This window comes from Elephas maximus, chromosome 11 (genome assembly GCF_024166365.1).
Source record: "Elephas maximus indicus isolate mEleMax1 chromosome 11, mEleMax1 primary haplotype, whole genome shotgun sequence".
In the NCBI taxonomy this organism is placed as follows: domain Eukaryota; kingdom Metazoa; phylum Chordata; class Mammalia; order Proboscidea; family Elephantidae; genus Elephas; species Elephas maximus.
The window spans coordinates 106,386,401-106,399,879 of NC_064829.1; the positions used below are offsets into that span (position 1 = coordinate 106,386,401).

The 13,479-nt window shown below is 40.2% G+C and overlaps 1 pseudogene; it reads right to left on the reverse strand.

The window, feature by feature from the left end:
- The window catches only part of LOC126085104 (zinc finger protein 234-like), a 43,459-nt pseudogene that overhangs the window by 15,465 nt on the left and 14,515 nt on the right, over positions 1 to 13,479 (reverse strand).

The window sequence follows — 13,479 nt, forward strand, 5'->3', positions numbered from 1 at the left end:
AGGAGAGCCAGTTTCCCAAACTCAGGTGACCACTCCATGACCATTCAAAGCCTTGAAAATCTGAGCATTTTAGAGACACTCCTGAGAGTTGCTGTTCTCACCTACAGAGACCCGGTTCCTGAAGTTCTCAACCATCATATCTTGGTACAGCTTCCTCGGGCAGACTCCAGCAGCCCCAGCGCTTCCTCAGTGAAGACCACAGCCACGTCCTTGAATGTTACTGCTTCCTACAACATCAAGCACAAGTTTACCCTGTCTTAGAACTATCACCAACTTGAAAAAGCTGGGAGGATGGTGGGAAATTGTTACAGATTTAGGGGAATGTGAGTCAATGTGTAGATCTCCCAGACTTTCTCCTTCTATCCTGCTAATCACATACATGGATTTTCCCTAGTTTCACCCAGAGAGTGACAATGAATGAAAGCCCTTGTATTTTTACTTGGTGCCCTCAAACCCCTAGAACTCTAAATGTTGCATGCTGGGACATACATGGTTTACTTTTTGATTCATATTGCCAACTGCCTCAGAAAAGCTTAGCAATTTAATTCCAACAGTATTTGATAGCACTTACCACCCTCCTATCACACACACACTTTGGTAAAATTTTCTTTTATGTCTTCCAGACTAGTAAGCTTCTGGTAACCTGTCTTGGACAGGTATGTACTGCCTCCCCTGAACTCTGAAGGTACAACCCACATCCATAAATTCCAACATTCAATGCACTAGTTATAGCTACCATGCCTGAGGCCATATTCCAGTGATTTGTCCGTTGCTTGTCAGGTGACCTTCAACTAGTTCTCCACATACCTTAGTTTCAAATTTGTATACAGCTTTGTGCATTAGAAGATTCTTTCAAAGATAAACAAAGAAATATACACATAAAAAAACATATAAATGTATATACATCACTTGTAACAGTTTGTGGTTCAGAATAAGTACGCAATACATGACAGCTATTACTATTTGAATTATTATCATAAGTGTTACCTATTTTAACCCATTTCATGGCTGCATAATATTCCAGGTATGAAACCCAAGAGGGAAACCACGAATTTGGTCAGCATATGTCCCCGGCTCCTGGCAGGTAGATACTAAGCCCTTGGAATTTCCACTGTTATTCCTGATGGCCCTCTGGGACCACACCAGGTAGTTTATATTAACAAGACTCAGGATGGGGAATGGACACACCAGAAGACCAACTATGTGATCAGCGGTTTGCACCTTTGACTCACATGATACCAGCCCAACTTCCAGGACACGAGAGTCACTTGATGTTGAGTTCAATCATGTGGCCTTGATTTAATCATTTATGCCTATGTAAAGAAATCCCAGGAAACCCTGGTGGCGTAGTAGTTAAATGCTACAGCTGCTAACCAAACGGTCAGCAGTTCGAATCCGCCAGGTGCTCCTTAGAAACTCTATAACACAGTCCTACTCTGTCCTATAGGGTCGCTATGAGTCAGAATCGACTCGACGGCACTCGGTTGGGTGGGTTAAAGAAATCCCAACAAGCATCCCAGACAACAAACATAGGTGAGCTTCCATGGTTGACAATATTCTTCATACTGTTACATGTGGATACGCCAGGAGTGTGGACTGTCTTTGGGACAAGGGAAGATTCCTCATGAGTATATTTCTATACCTCACCCTATGCCTCTTTCCCTTTGGCTGGGTTTGATTTGAAAGTTTATCCTATAAGAGAACTGTTATTTTAAGTATAGACTTGAATTGTATGAGATATTTTAACATATTACTGAAGCAACAGAGTAGTTAGAATCACAGAATTTGTAATTAGTTGGTCAAAAGTGAGGTTGGTGCCATGTTTGCTGCAGGTGTCTGAAGTATGAGTAGTTTTGTGGAGGACTGTGGGCTCATGAACCTGTGATGTTTGATTTAATTCAGGTAGCCAGGAAAGTCATTTGCACCACAGAACTGATATCTTTATTTACCAGTTCTAAATAATGCAGAATATCCACTATTTACAACAGCAAAAAGGTAGAAAGAACCTAAGTGCCCCTCAACGTATGGGGGATAAGCAAAACATGGTACACACATACAATGGAATACTATTCAGCCATAAAGCAAAATGAGTTACTGACTTATTGGACCTATTAAGGCTGGATGAGTCCCCGAGACTATTGCCCTAAGTTACTCTTCAAACCTTGAAGTGATACTATCCCCTGAAGTCAACTTTAGACTAAGCAACAGTTTAACTAAAAAAGTAAAGAGTGTCACCAGTGAGTATTGGGTTCTTTTAAAAAATTGCTTCATAAGTCAAAACAGACAGCAGCTATTGTAAAGCATACAGGAGAAGGTTGGAGCACAGGGACTTTATGTCAATGGGAGTAAAACAACTAAAATAAAAGCAAGGAGAATGTCGACACAGCTTGAAGAATGTAACTGTCTTAGTTATCTAGGGCTGCTATAACAGATATATCACAAGTGGATGGCATTAACAAAGATAAGTTTATTTTCTCACAGTCTAGTAGGTTAGAAGTCTGAATTCAGGGCATCAGCTCCTAGGGGAAGTCTTTCTCTCTCTGTTGGCTCTGGAGGAAGGTCCTTGGGATCAGTCTTCTCCTGGACTAGAAGCTTCTCAGCACAGGGACCTTGGGTCCAGAGGATGCGCTGTGTTGCTGGTGCTTCTTTCTTGGCAGTGTGACGTCCCTCTGTCTCTCCGCTTGCTTCTCTCTTTTATATCTCATCAACATAACTACCGCTAATCCATCTCATTAACATCACAGTGATAGGATTTACAACACATAGGAAAATCACATCAGGGGACAAAATGGTGGACACACACAATACTGAGAATCATGGTCTAGTCAAACTAATACACATATTTTTGGGGGACACAATTCAATCCATGACAGTAACCAATGTCAGTGATCACTATGTCCAGAAACTGTTGAATGGGAGTGGGGTTTCCTGCATGTATTTTCACCAAAAATAAAACAGAATACTTTCTAAAATGCAGAATATCAATTTCTGTATATCTTCCTTTCCTTTTTGATTATTTAAAATAAATTTCAAGTGAACATTAGAATGTCAGAAAATAAGCACATTTTACATTGTAATCAATGCCATCACAGATTTTCTTCCTTCTTCACTCATCTTTCAAGACAGTATACTTGGCTCTAAATAAAATGGCAAAGCAGGTTGAAAATACTTCTATTGTTTCAGTGATCTAATTAGTAAGAACTACTTTTATAATTTTCATTTATCCAATTATAAATGAATACATTCATCTTTTCATATATTCATTGACCATTTATATTTCTCCTTTTTAACATGTCTGCTCATGCCTTATGTCTACATTCCTATTAATATTTTTCCTTATCCTGGGACTCTGTAATGGTTCTAAAATAAGTCTTATGTCTTGTTCTAATATACATATTGTAAATATTTCCACACCATGTTGTTACTCTTTCTTGTAACACTGTATAATGTCTTTTGTGATAGAAGAATTAAAAATTTTTGTCAAACAACTGGGCTGATCACTGTACTTGTCTGGCAGGATTTGTGAGCGTCAGTGCACTTGAGGAGGTAGACAGTGAGGCGGAGCCAGGGGCGGAGCAGTGGCATCTGCAGAAATCACACAGGATGCCACTAAAGACACCCACCCTACCGGGCGCAGGTCCATAAAAAGAGAATGCTTTCTCTTTCCTCTTTTACTTGAACATAATGTCTAATTCTCCTGACCCCTGCTTTCCTGTGGGAGCCTGAGCAGGCTTCCCATATTTCACATGTTTAAAATGAAGAAAGGCCAAGCACAACCTCACTAAGCTGCTCTGAGGAGTAAATGCAGTGACAGAACGCAAGTGCCTGGTAAATCTTCTAATGTCTTGGGATGTTTTAAACAAAGGTTATGCATTGTTTTGAGGAAACTAAAACATGAAGGAAAAAAATAGATCAGTAAATATAAGATGTTCAAGGAATGATTCTGAAATGGAAAAGCAGAACCCAGGTCTTCCTATGTGATAACACCCAACGATATTTATGTGAAGCAGCAGGTGGGCCCTGTTGTACTATGCCATATTTAATTATTCTATCTACAAAGCACTCACGGTACCACACGAGAAAGTACTTTGACATGTGGTATACTGGCTGAAGAGAAGTGTTATGGATTGAATTGTGTCCCCCCAAATAATGTGTGTCAATCTGGCTAGCCCCTGATTCCCAGTGTTGTTTGATTGCTCACCATTTTGTCATCTGATGTTTTCCTCCTGTTGCAAATCCTACCTCTATGATGTTAATGAGGTGGGATTATCTGCAGTTATATTAATGAGGCAGGACTCAATCTACAAGATTAGGTTGTGCCTTAAGTCAATCTCCTTTGAGATATAAAAGACAGAAGTGAGTAGAGAGACCTGGGGACCTGACTAGCATCAGGCAAGAGCCAGGAGTGCTCATTCTTTGGACCCGAGGTCCCCGCGTTGAGAAGCTCCTAGTCCAGGGGTAAACTGATGACAAGGACCTTCTTCCAGGGCCAAAAGAGAAACCCTGCCCCTGGAGCTAACGTACTGAATATGAACTTCTACCCTACTAGACTGTTGTTGCTGTTGTTAGGTACCGTCGAGTTGGTTCCGACTCATAGCAACCCTATGCACAACAGAACGAAACAATGCCTGGTCCTGAGCCATCCTTACAATCGTTGTTATGTTTAAGCTCACTGTTGTGGCCACTGTGTCAATCCACCTCGTTGAGGGTCTTCCTCTTTTCCGCTGACCATGTACTCTGCCAAGCATGATGTCCTTCTCCAGGGACTGATCCCTCCTGACAAAATGTCTGAAGTATGTAAGATGCGGTCTCGCCATCCTTGCTTCTAAGGAGCATTCTGGTTGTACTTCTTCCAAGACGGATTTGTCCGTTCTTTTGGCAGTCCACGGTATATTCAATATTCTTCACCAACACCACAATTCAAAGGCGTCAACTCTTCTTTGGTCTTCCTTATTCATTGTCCAGCTTTCACATGCATGTGATGTGATTGAAAATACCATGGGTTGGGTCAGGCGCACCTTAGTCTTCAAGGTGACATCTTTGCTCTTCAACACTTTGAAGAGGCCCTTTGCAGCAGATTTACCCAATTAAATGAGTCTTTTGATTTCTTGACTGCTGCTTCCATGGCTGTTGATTGTGGATCCAAGTAAAATGAAATCCTTGACAACTTCAATCTTTTCTCCGTTTATCATGATGTTGCTCATTGGTCCAGTTGTGAGGATTTTTGTTTTCTTTATGTTGAGGTGCAGCCCATACTGAAGGCTCTGGTCTTTGATCTTCATTAGTAAGTGCTTCAAGTCCTCTTCACTTTCAGCAAGCAAGGTTGTGTCATCTGCATAACGCAGGTTGTTAATGAGTCTTCCTCCAATCCTGATGCCCCGTTCTTCTTCATATAGTCCAGCTTCTCGGATTATTTGCTCAGCATACGGATTGAATAGGTATGGTGAAAGAATACAACCCTGACGCACACCTTTCCTCACTTTAAACTAATCAGTATTCCCTCGTTCTGTCTGAATAACTGCCTTTTGATCTATGTAAAGCTTCCTCCTGAGCACAATTAAGTGTTCTGCAATTCCCATTCTTTGCAATGTTATCCATAGTTTGTTATGATCCACACTGTTGAATACCTTTGCATAGTCAATAAAACACAGGTAAACATCCTTCTGGTATTCTCTGCTTTCACCCTACTAGACAATGAGAGAATAACCTTCTGTTTGTTGAAGCCATCCGCTTGTGGTATTTCTATTATAGCAGCACTAGATAACTAAAACAAGGAGAATTTTGTTAAAATTGATTTTTGGGGAAAAAGAAGTTTGTACAAAAACAATCTCATCGTATTCCTATTTTAAACAATCAAACTTCTAAGTCCCCAAATGCCTATGAATGGCAAGTAGTTGAAAACTAAGAAATGCAACAATGTAACTGGAAATTGATTTAGCCACAAAAAACAAATGTTTTACAAAATAAAACGAAAAAAATGTTTTAATATCATGCATAGAAATATGTTTATAAGGCATCTGAGGAAAAGAGTATGAGAAAATATAGACAATGAGTGAATAAGGCAGTACTAACGTGTAGGAACTGCTCATTTCTATTTAGTCTTTTACTTTTGAGGAAAAAAAATGATAAAATAAAAAAATGAATAAAAATTCAAAGTCACCAAAAAAGTGCAAAGGAAGCACCTGGCAAAGAACAGATTCTCAATCATATGTTGTTTTCCTCAAGGCTTTCCAAGAAAGCAAAATTCACGTGCAATCTGAGTACTAGTGAAAAGGAATTTTAAGAGCAAAACCCCACTCACCTTGAGTATGTTCATTTTCCTCCCTACTTCTGAAGATAGACGGAATCCTGAGATATGCCACATTCTGGGAATGCTGAACTAGGAAAGGAAAATGAAGGCATAAAAAGGTGGCCAGCGATGTCGCTCACCTGCATGGACACTTACTGTGAATTACCCAAGGGGTTCCTTCGTCTGGGACACTGCATCTGCTCAAGGCTTGATAAGCAGAGCATGACATAGACACCAGATGCCCTTGACTCCTTTCAGTCTTGGTGCAGAGAACACACTACATAGCTACACACAGTGGTCCCATCACCAGTGTTCTCTTGTGGCCCCAAGGTAGCTATTCTGATTCTGGTAAGATGGATATTGAGATAAGCCATATATTCTAGGAGCCCTAGTTCCTCCTAATGGAGAATGTAGTTAGTGACAAGAACAGGGTGGTAGGTATGATCATTGCTACTGAGGTATCCTTGATTTATACCCTCTTAGCTGTCTCGGTTACTCAATATGTGTATGTATACACGTACAAATACAACTACATATAAATATATACATCCACATATATATCTGCAGTTCTATATCTTTCTTGGAGCCCTGGTGGTGCAGTGGTTAAGAGCTCAGCTGCTAACCAAGAGGTCGGCAGTTCGAATCCACCAGCCGCTCCTTGGAAACCCTGTGTGGCAGTCCTACTCTGTCATATAGGGTTGTTGAGTCAGAAGTGACTTGATGGCAACATGTTTGGTTTTTTATTTTTTTAATACCTTTCATACTGATAATACCCAAATTCTAACCAGTGTACAACTTCCTAAGTTTGTAATTCCATTATCCAACATATACTTATTAATTGCTAAATCATAAAATACACGTAAAACAGTCTCAGAATCTCAGAATTACTAACTCATGCAACTGTGAAAAACCACCCAAATAACTAGAGCACAATGTTTGTCATTTTGTTTTTAGATTGAGGATACAGAATCAAAATACTGAGTTAAAAAGTCCTTAAATTTGTTCTTGCTTCCCCATTTAGGATGGTTATTTTATTCATTTGAAATACATTTAGATTAATTTGCTATTATGATTTTAACTTTGTTTTCTCTCCATTCTTGATTTTATATTATGTAAATTATTCATGTTTGAAATATCAAAACGATACAAAAAGTTATTCTCTGAGAGGCGCCATCCTCTCCATCCCTGTCACTCCTTTCTCATTCCTGTAGCACTGCCTTCCTGTTTGACCTAACCACTGCACACAAGCCATTTCACTATCTTCTGGTTTATTACTCTCATAGTTCTTTCTTCAGAATTGTTATAAATACTATAATCAGATATAAGTATTTTCTTATTCTCCCTTTTTGCTTATACAACAGGTTGCATGCTTTTGACAATGTTTTTTCACTCAATATTAGTGCGGTCTCTCTACCACTGCATAAATTGCCATCGCATGATTTATGTAACAATGCACCTATCTATGGGCATGGAAGTTGTTTCTAATATTTTCCCATTACAAATGATGCTGCAATAAATAACCTTGTACACTGACATTTTTCTCCAGGTTGAAGATTTATCTTGAAGGATAAATTCATAAAATTAGGTTCGTAGAGTCAAATCTTAAATATGTAAGTACTTTTGTTGCAATTTTCAAATTTCCATCTATATTGGTTATATCAATTTCCACTCCCCCTAGCAATGTATGAGAATACCTTCTTGCCCAAATTTTCCAGCATAATATGATATTAAGCCTTTTAAATTTTCTCAGTGTAATGGTAAGAAATGGCACCTCAATGTAGTTTTAATTTGGATTTCCTTTGACTGATGTGGAACATATTTTCAAAGGGCATGATTACATTTTACGTGAATTTTCACTTCAAATTTTTCTCACTTGAGGGCTGTGGCGACCATGGTTCCGGGGAATATCTAGCTCAACTGGCATAACATAGTTTATAAAGAAAATGTTCTACATTCTACTTTCATGAGTACCATCTGGGGTCTTAAAAGACTGTGAGCAGCCATCTAAGATACTCTACTGGTCTCATCTCATCAGGGGCAAAGGAGAATGAAGAAAACTGAAGATACAAGGGAGAGATTAGTCCAAAGGACTAATGGACCACATCTATCACAGCCTCCACCAGACTGAGTCCAGTACAACCAGATGGTACCTGGCTACCACCACCAACTGCTCTGATGGGGATCATAATAGAGGGTCCTAGACAGAGCTGGGGAAAAATACAGAACAAAATATTAACTCACAAAAAGATACCAGACTTACTGGCCTGACAGAGACTGGAGAAATCCCGAGAGCACGGCCTCCCAGATACCCTTTTAGCTCAGTAATGAAGTCACTCCTGTGGTTCACCCTTTAAGCCAAAGATTAGACAGGCCTATAAAACAAGACTAAAGGGGCACACCAGCCCAGGGTGAAGAGCTAGATGGGAGGAGGGGACAGGAAAGCTGGTAATAGGGAACCCAGTGTCGAGAAGGGAGAGGGTTGACATGTCATTGGGTTGTTAACCAATGTCATAAAATAATTTGTGTACTAACAGAAAAACGAAAACTAAAAAAAATTTTTGTCTCACTTTTCTATTGGAATTTGCTTTTCCCTCTACAATTTCTTTGTATTTTAAATATATACATATATATATTAGTAATATTAGCCCTTTACCTATTAAACAAATCAAGTACATGGCACCTGGTTTTTATCTGTTAATTAAGTTGCAAACAACTTCTTCCAATTTATAATTCGATTTTGTTTCCAATTATTCTGGGGGAAGGGAGGTCCAGCTAAACAATTTAGTGCAGTTTTTTTTTTTTCCCCGAATGTTTTTATTAAGGTAAAGCCCACAGATAAAATTAACTGTTACCCCATTTTACTTACCACGTACAATGGGTGAAGGTTCCAATTCCTCCACATCCTCACAAGCCCTTATTATTTGTCTTATGGTTTTTAATAATACCATCCTAGTGGGTGATATCATAGTAAAAAATTAAAAAATCAGGATATAGCCATACTAGTAAAAACAGCAGTGATGTAATAATGACAATGATATCACATGGCAGTTCATTAGACTATTCTCTGTTGGCAAGGTTTGGACATTTCCATATTAAAAAAAGTAAGGGGGAAACATTATGGAAGGTATGACACCAACTTTTTAAACGTGAACAAATAAGTAAATATACAAACATATACAAAGAATCACTAAAAAGAAACACATTAGAACTTTAACCGTGTCTATCTTCACATCTGGAGAAAAGGGTAATTAAAATGTTTTTCTCTATATATTTCTGTATTCTCCACAATGACATATGTTTATAAGAATAATGAGTATTATTTGAAATAAGTAACATGGTTCCATTCAGTTCCCTGTGACTGAAGGATACTTCAAAGTTATAAACTCAGGATTTCAACTCAGACTGCCTAAATTCGAAATCCAGCTCTGCCGCCTACCAGCTGGGAGTTAAGCCACAAGTAATTTATGCTTCCTCTGTCTCCTCATCTTTAAAATAGGGAAAACAGATGTCTCCTCATCTTTAAAATAGGGAAAACAGCAGTACCACTTCACACAGGCTGTGTGGCTAACTGTCTTAATTTGTATAAAGCCCTAAGAATGGAAGAATATTGAATATACCATGGACTGCCAAAAGAACAAACAAATCTGCCTTGGAAGAAGTACAACCAGAATGCTCCTTAGAAGGATGGCGAGACTGCATCTTACATACTTTGGACATGCTGTTAGGAGGGATCAGTCCCTGCAGAAGGACATCATACTTGGTGAAGTACAGGGTCAGCGGATAAGGGGAAGACCCTCAAGGAGATGGACTGACACAGTGGCTGCAACAATGGGATCAAGCATAACGACTGTAAGGATGGCGCTGGACCTGGCAGTGTTTCCTTCTGTCGTACACAGGGTCGCTATGAGCCTGAACTGACTCAAGGGACACCCAAAACCAACTTAGAACTTAGCAACTAAGGCTTAATTATTATTGCTATCCATGCTTTAGTACAGGACCCACACATTCTCCCATTTATGTGGACATTTTTGTAGAAGAACACCAAGCCTTACTCACCTGGAGCCCTGCTGCCAGGAGTCAAGGAGTCTGTCCCTGCACCTTCCTGCAGTCCTTTTGGAAAAAGAAGTCAGGGGTGGGAAAGGAAAGGAAGCTATGAAGTAAACGGTCGGGTCTCATCCCCAATAAAACAGCTTAACACCACCCTCCTCCCCACCCAAACGCCCCAGTACCAGAGGAAAGCAACCTTCCCATTCGTTTAAAAAAAAAAAAAAGAAGTCAGAAAGGGTCTGGGACTTCTTCCTGCAGGGATCAGAGAGAATAGAACAAGGGTCACTGACTTAGGAATTCTGATCCCACTCCGGATTCACAGCTTTCATGGAACTGAACCCTTCTTAGGAAACTTAATAGTACTAGCGAGATACCGCCATTCACCGCGTGCCGTGAACTGTGTGAAGACATTTATTTGTACTAGCTTTTAAAAATCTCAAATCAATCCTTTAGAAAGGTAACAACATCTCCACTTTGCAGAAGAGTAACTGGAAGCAGAAAGAGATTAAGTAACTCGCCCAACGTTATACCGCAAGAAAGTGGTGGCACGTCGTAAGGTGGAGGGAAGCAGCTTCGGGAGGGCAGAGGCCGGGAGATCCTTAAACCCGGATACGAGCCCGAGCCCAACCAGAACCCGGGGACACATGAAGCGACCCAAACGCAAAGAGGCTCCACCGAAGGGAACGCAAACGGCCCCCTAGCCCCTCAAAACCTCCGCTCCCTGTCTCGACTTCTCCTTTAAATGCACAGCCTGGGCGTTTTGGGGTCATAGGGTAAGTTCGGCAAACTACGAAGAGTAAGCGATGCTAGGAACTGACTCACTACCAAGAAGGAAAAGATGGCAGCAACCAAGGAGTCCTGGAGTGGAAGTGCTGCCAACGCTGGAGTTGCAGGATTATACTTCCCAGAATTCCACAGACCTAACTGCTTTGGCGAAACCGCACTGGATTCCACACACAGACTCCACTTCCCAGAATGCCGTTGCTTTGTTCCACTTAATTTCTGTGCTGAGTTGTTTTTCTTTACGTAGTTTCATCTTTTTTAATGTTGTCGATTTTGTGTTTGCTAAGTCTTTATGTTTTTCTTTTTTATTTTGATGTGTAGAATTGTTAGTTTCCTTTGTGGTTACCTCAATATTTACCTCTATTTTTCTAAGTTTAAACCAATCTTTTATTTCTTGATATCGTTTTGACTTTCTCTCCATATAAAAGTTCTATGACTACATTATTTAGTCCCTCTTCTTTGTGGTAACGTTGTCATGTTTTACATATTGACATCTCTGTTTCCCTATTTTCAGTGTTTTAGCTTTATTTTTGTGACTTCCCTTTTTGTGTTGGTATCTGGTTGTTCCCTCCTGTGTTCTAGTCTTGGGTCACTATCTGATGTCATTGATTTTCTAACCAGAGGTCTCCCTTTAGTATTTCTTGTAATTTTGGTTTGGTTTTTACCAATTCCCTTAGCTTCTGTTTATCTGAAAATACCATATTTTCACCATGATATTTGAGAGGCTGTATATAATTCTTGGCTGGGCATCTTTTTCCTTAAAGGCTTTATATATGTCATCCCATTGCCTTCCTGCCTGCATGGTTTCTGCTGAGTAGTCAAAGCTTAGTTTTATTTACTCTCCTTTGTAGATGACTTTTTGTTTATCTCTAAAAAAAAAAAAAAAAAAGTTGCCATCAAGTCGATTCCGACTCATAGTAACCCTACAGGACAGAGCAGAACTGCCCCAGAGTTTCCAAGGAGGGCCTACTGAATTCAAACTGACAACCTTTTGATTAGAGCTGTAGTACTTAACCACTATGCCACCAGCACTCTTAAAATTCTCTCTTTGGTTTTGGCACGTTTGATTATAGTATGTCTTGGTGACTTTCTTTTGGGATCTACCCTGTGGCGTTCGATGAGCTTCTTAAATAAATGTCTCATCTTTCATGATATCAGGGAAGAACTCTGCCAAAACATCTCCAACGATTCTCTATTTTCTGTTATTCACCCCTCCTGCCCCCCTGTTCAGGTACTCTGATCACTTGTAGGTTATTCCTCTTGATACAGTCCCACATAATTCTTAGGGTTTCCTCATTTTTTTTAATTCTTTTATCTGATTTTTCCTCAAATAAATTGGTGTCAAGTGTTTTATCTTCCATCTTACTAATTCTGACTTCCATTGCCTCAATTCTCCTCCTATGACTTTCTATTCAGTTGCCTTATTCTGAAATATTGCTGTTAATCTTTTGGATTTCTATTTGCTGTCTCTCTATGGGTTCTTGGAGCCTGTTAAATTTGTCATTTTGCTCTTGTATAACAGCCTTAATTTCCTCTATTGCTTTGTCTGTGTGTTCCTTGGCTTGATCTGGATTTTGCCTGATCTTCTTCCTGATCTCTTGAACAGCTCTGTATATTAATCTTTTGAATTCTACCTCTGGTAATTCCAAGAGCTTATCTTCCTCCAGGAGGTTCCTTGGTTTTTTGTTTTGGTTGCTTGCTGAGGCCATCATGGTCTGTCTCTTAATGTGATTTGATATTGACTGTTGTCCCCGAGCCATCAATGTTATTACATTTATTTTATGTTTGCTTACTGTGCCCTAGCTTCTTGTTTTGTTTTGTTTTGATATGCCTGAATAGGCCGGTCATGTGAGCTAGTTTGATTACTGGCTTCTTTGAAGCTTTCATGTCCTATGACCAGGTGGTTAGAGCTGCTACTAGGTATGTGAGCCTAGGAGTCTGTTTACTTTTCTTTTGTGGGTTCAGCTGTGTCCAGGTCATCAGTCACCAAGTGTGCGGTGCAGGCTCTCACCTATAGTCCTAGACAAGGAGGACTACATAGGGGTGATTGGAGCAGGCACAGGTATCTGGCTGCAATAGGGGGTTTTGTGCTGATCAAGGTAGGGGGGTTGATGGCAGCCCCTGAGTGCCTGGGTGGAAGGCATGTCCCTGCTCCCTAGAGCACATAGGTGGGTGGGTTTTCCATGCGGACTTTGGGCACTCAGTGCTGTTGGCTGTAAGGACTGGGAGGCACCACTTATTCTCAGACCCCTGTCTTGGGTCACTAGGTAGAGTGGGTGGAGCCACCAGTCCTCAGGCCCCTGATGTGGGTAGGGTGGTGTCAAATGTCACTAATCTGCCACTCCCCCTTAGCTGCTGCA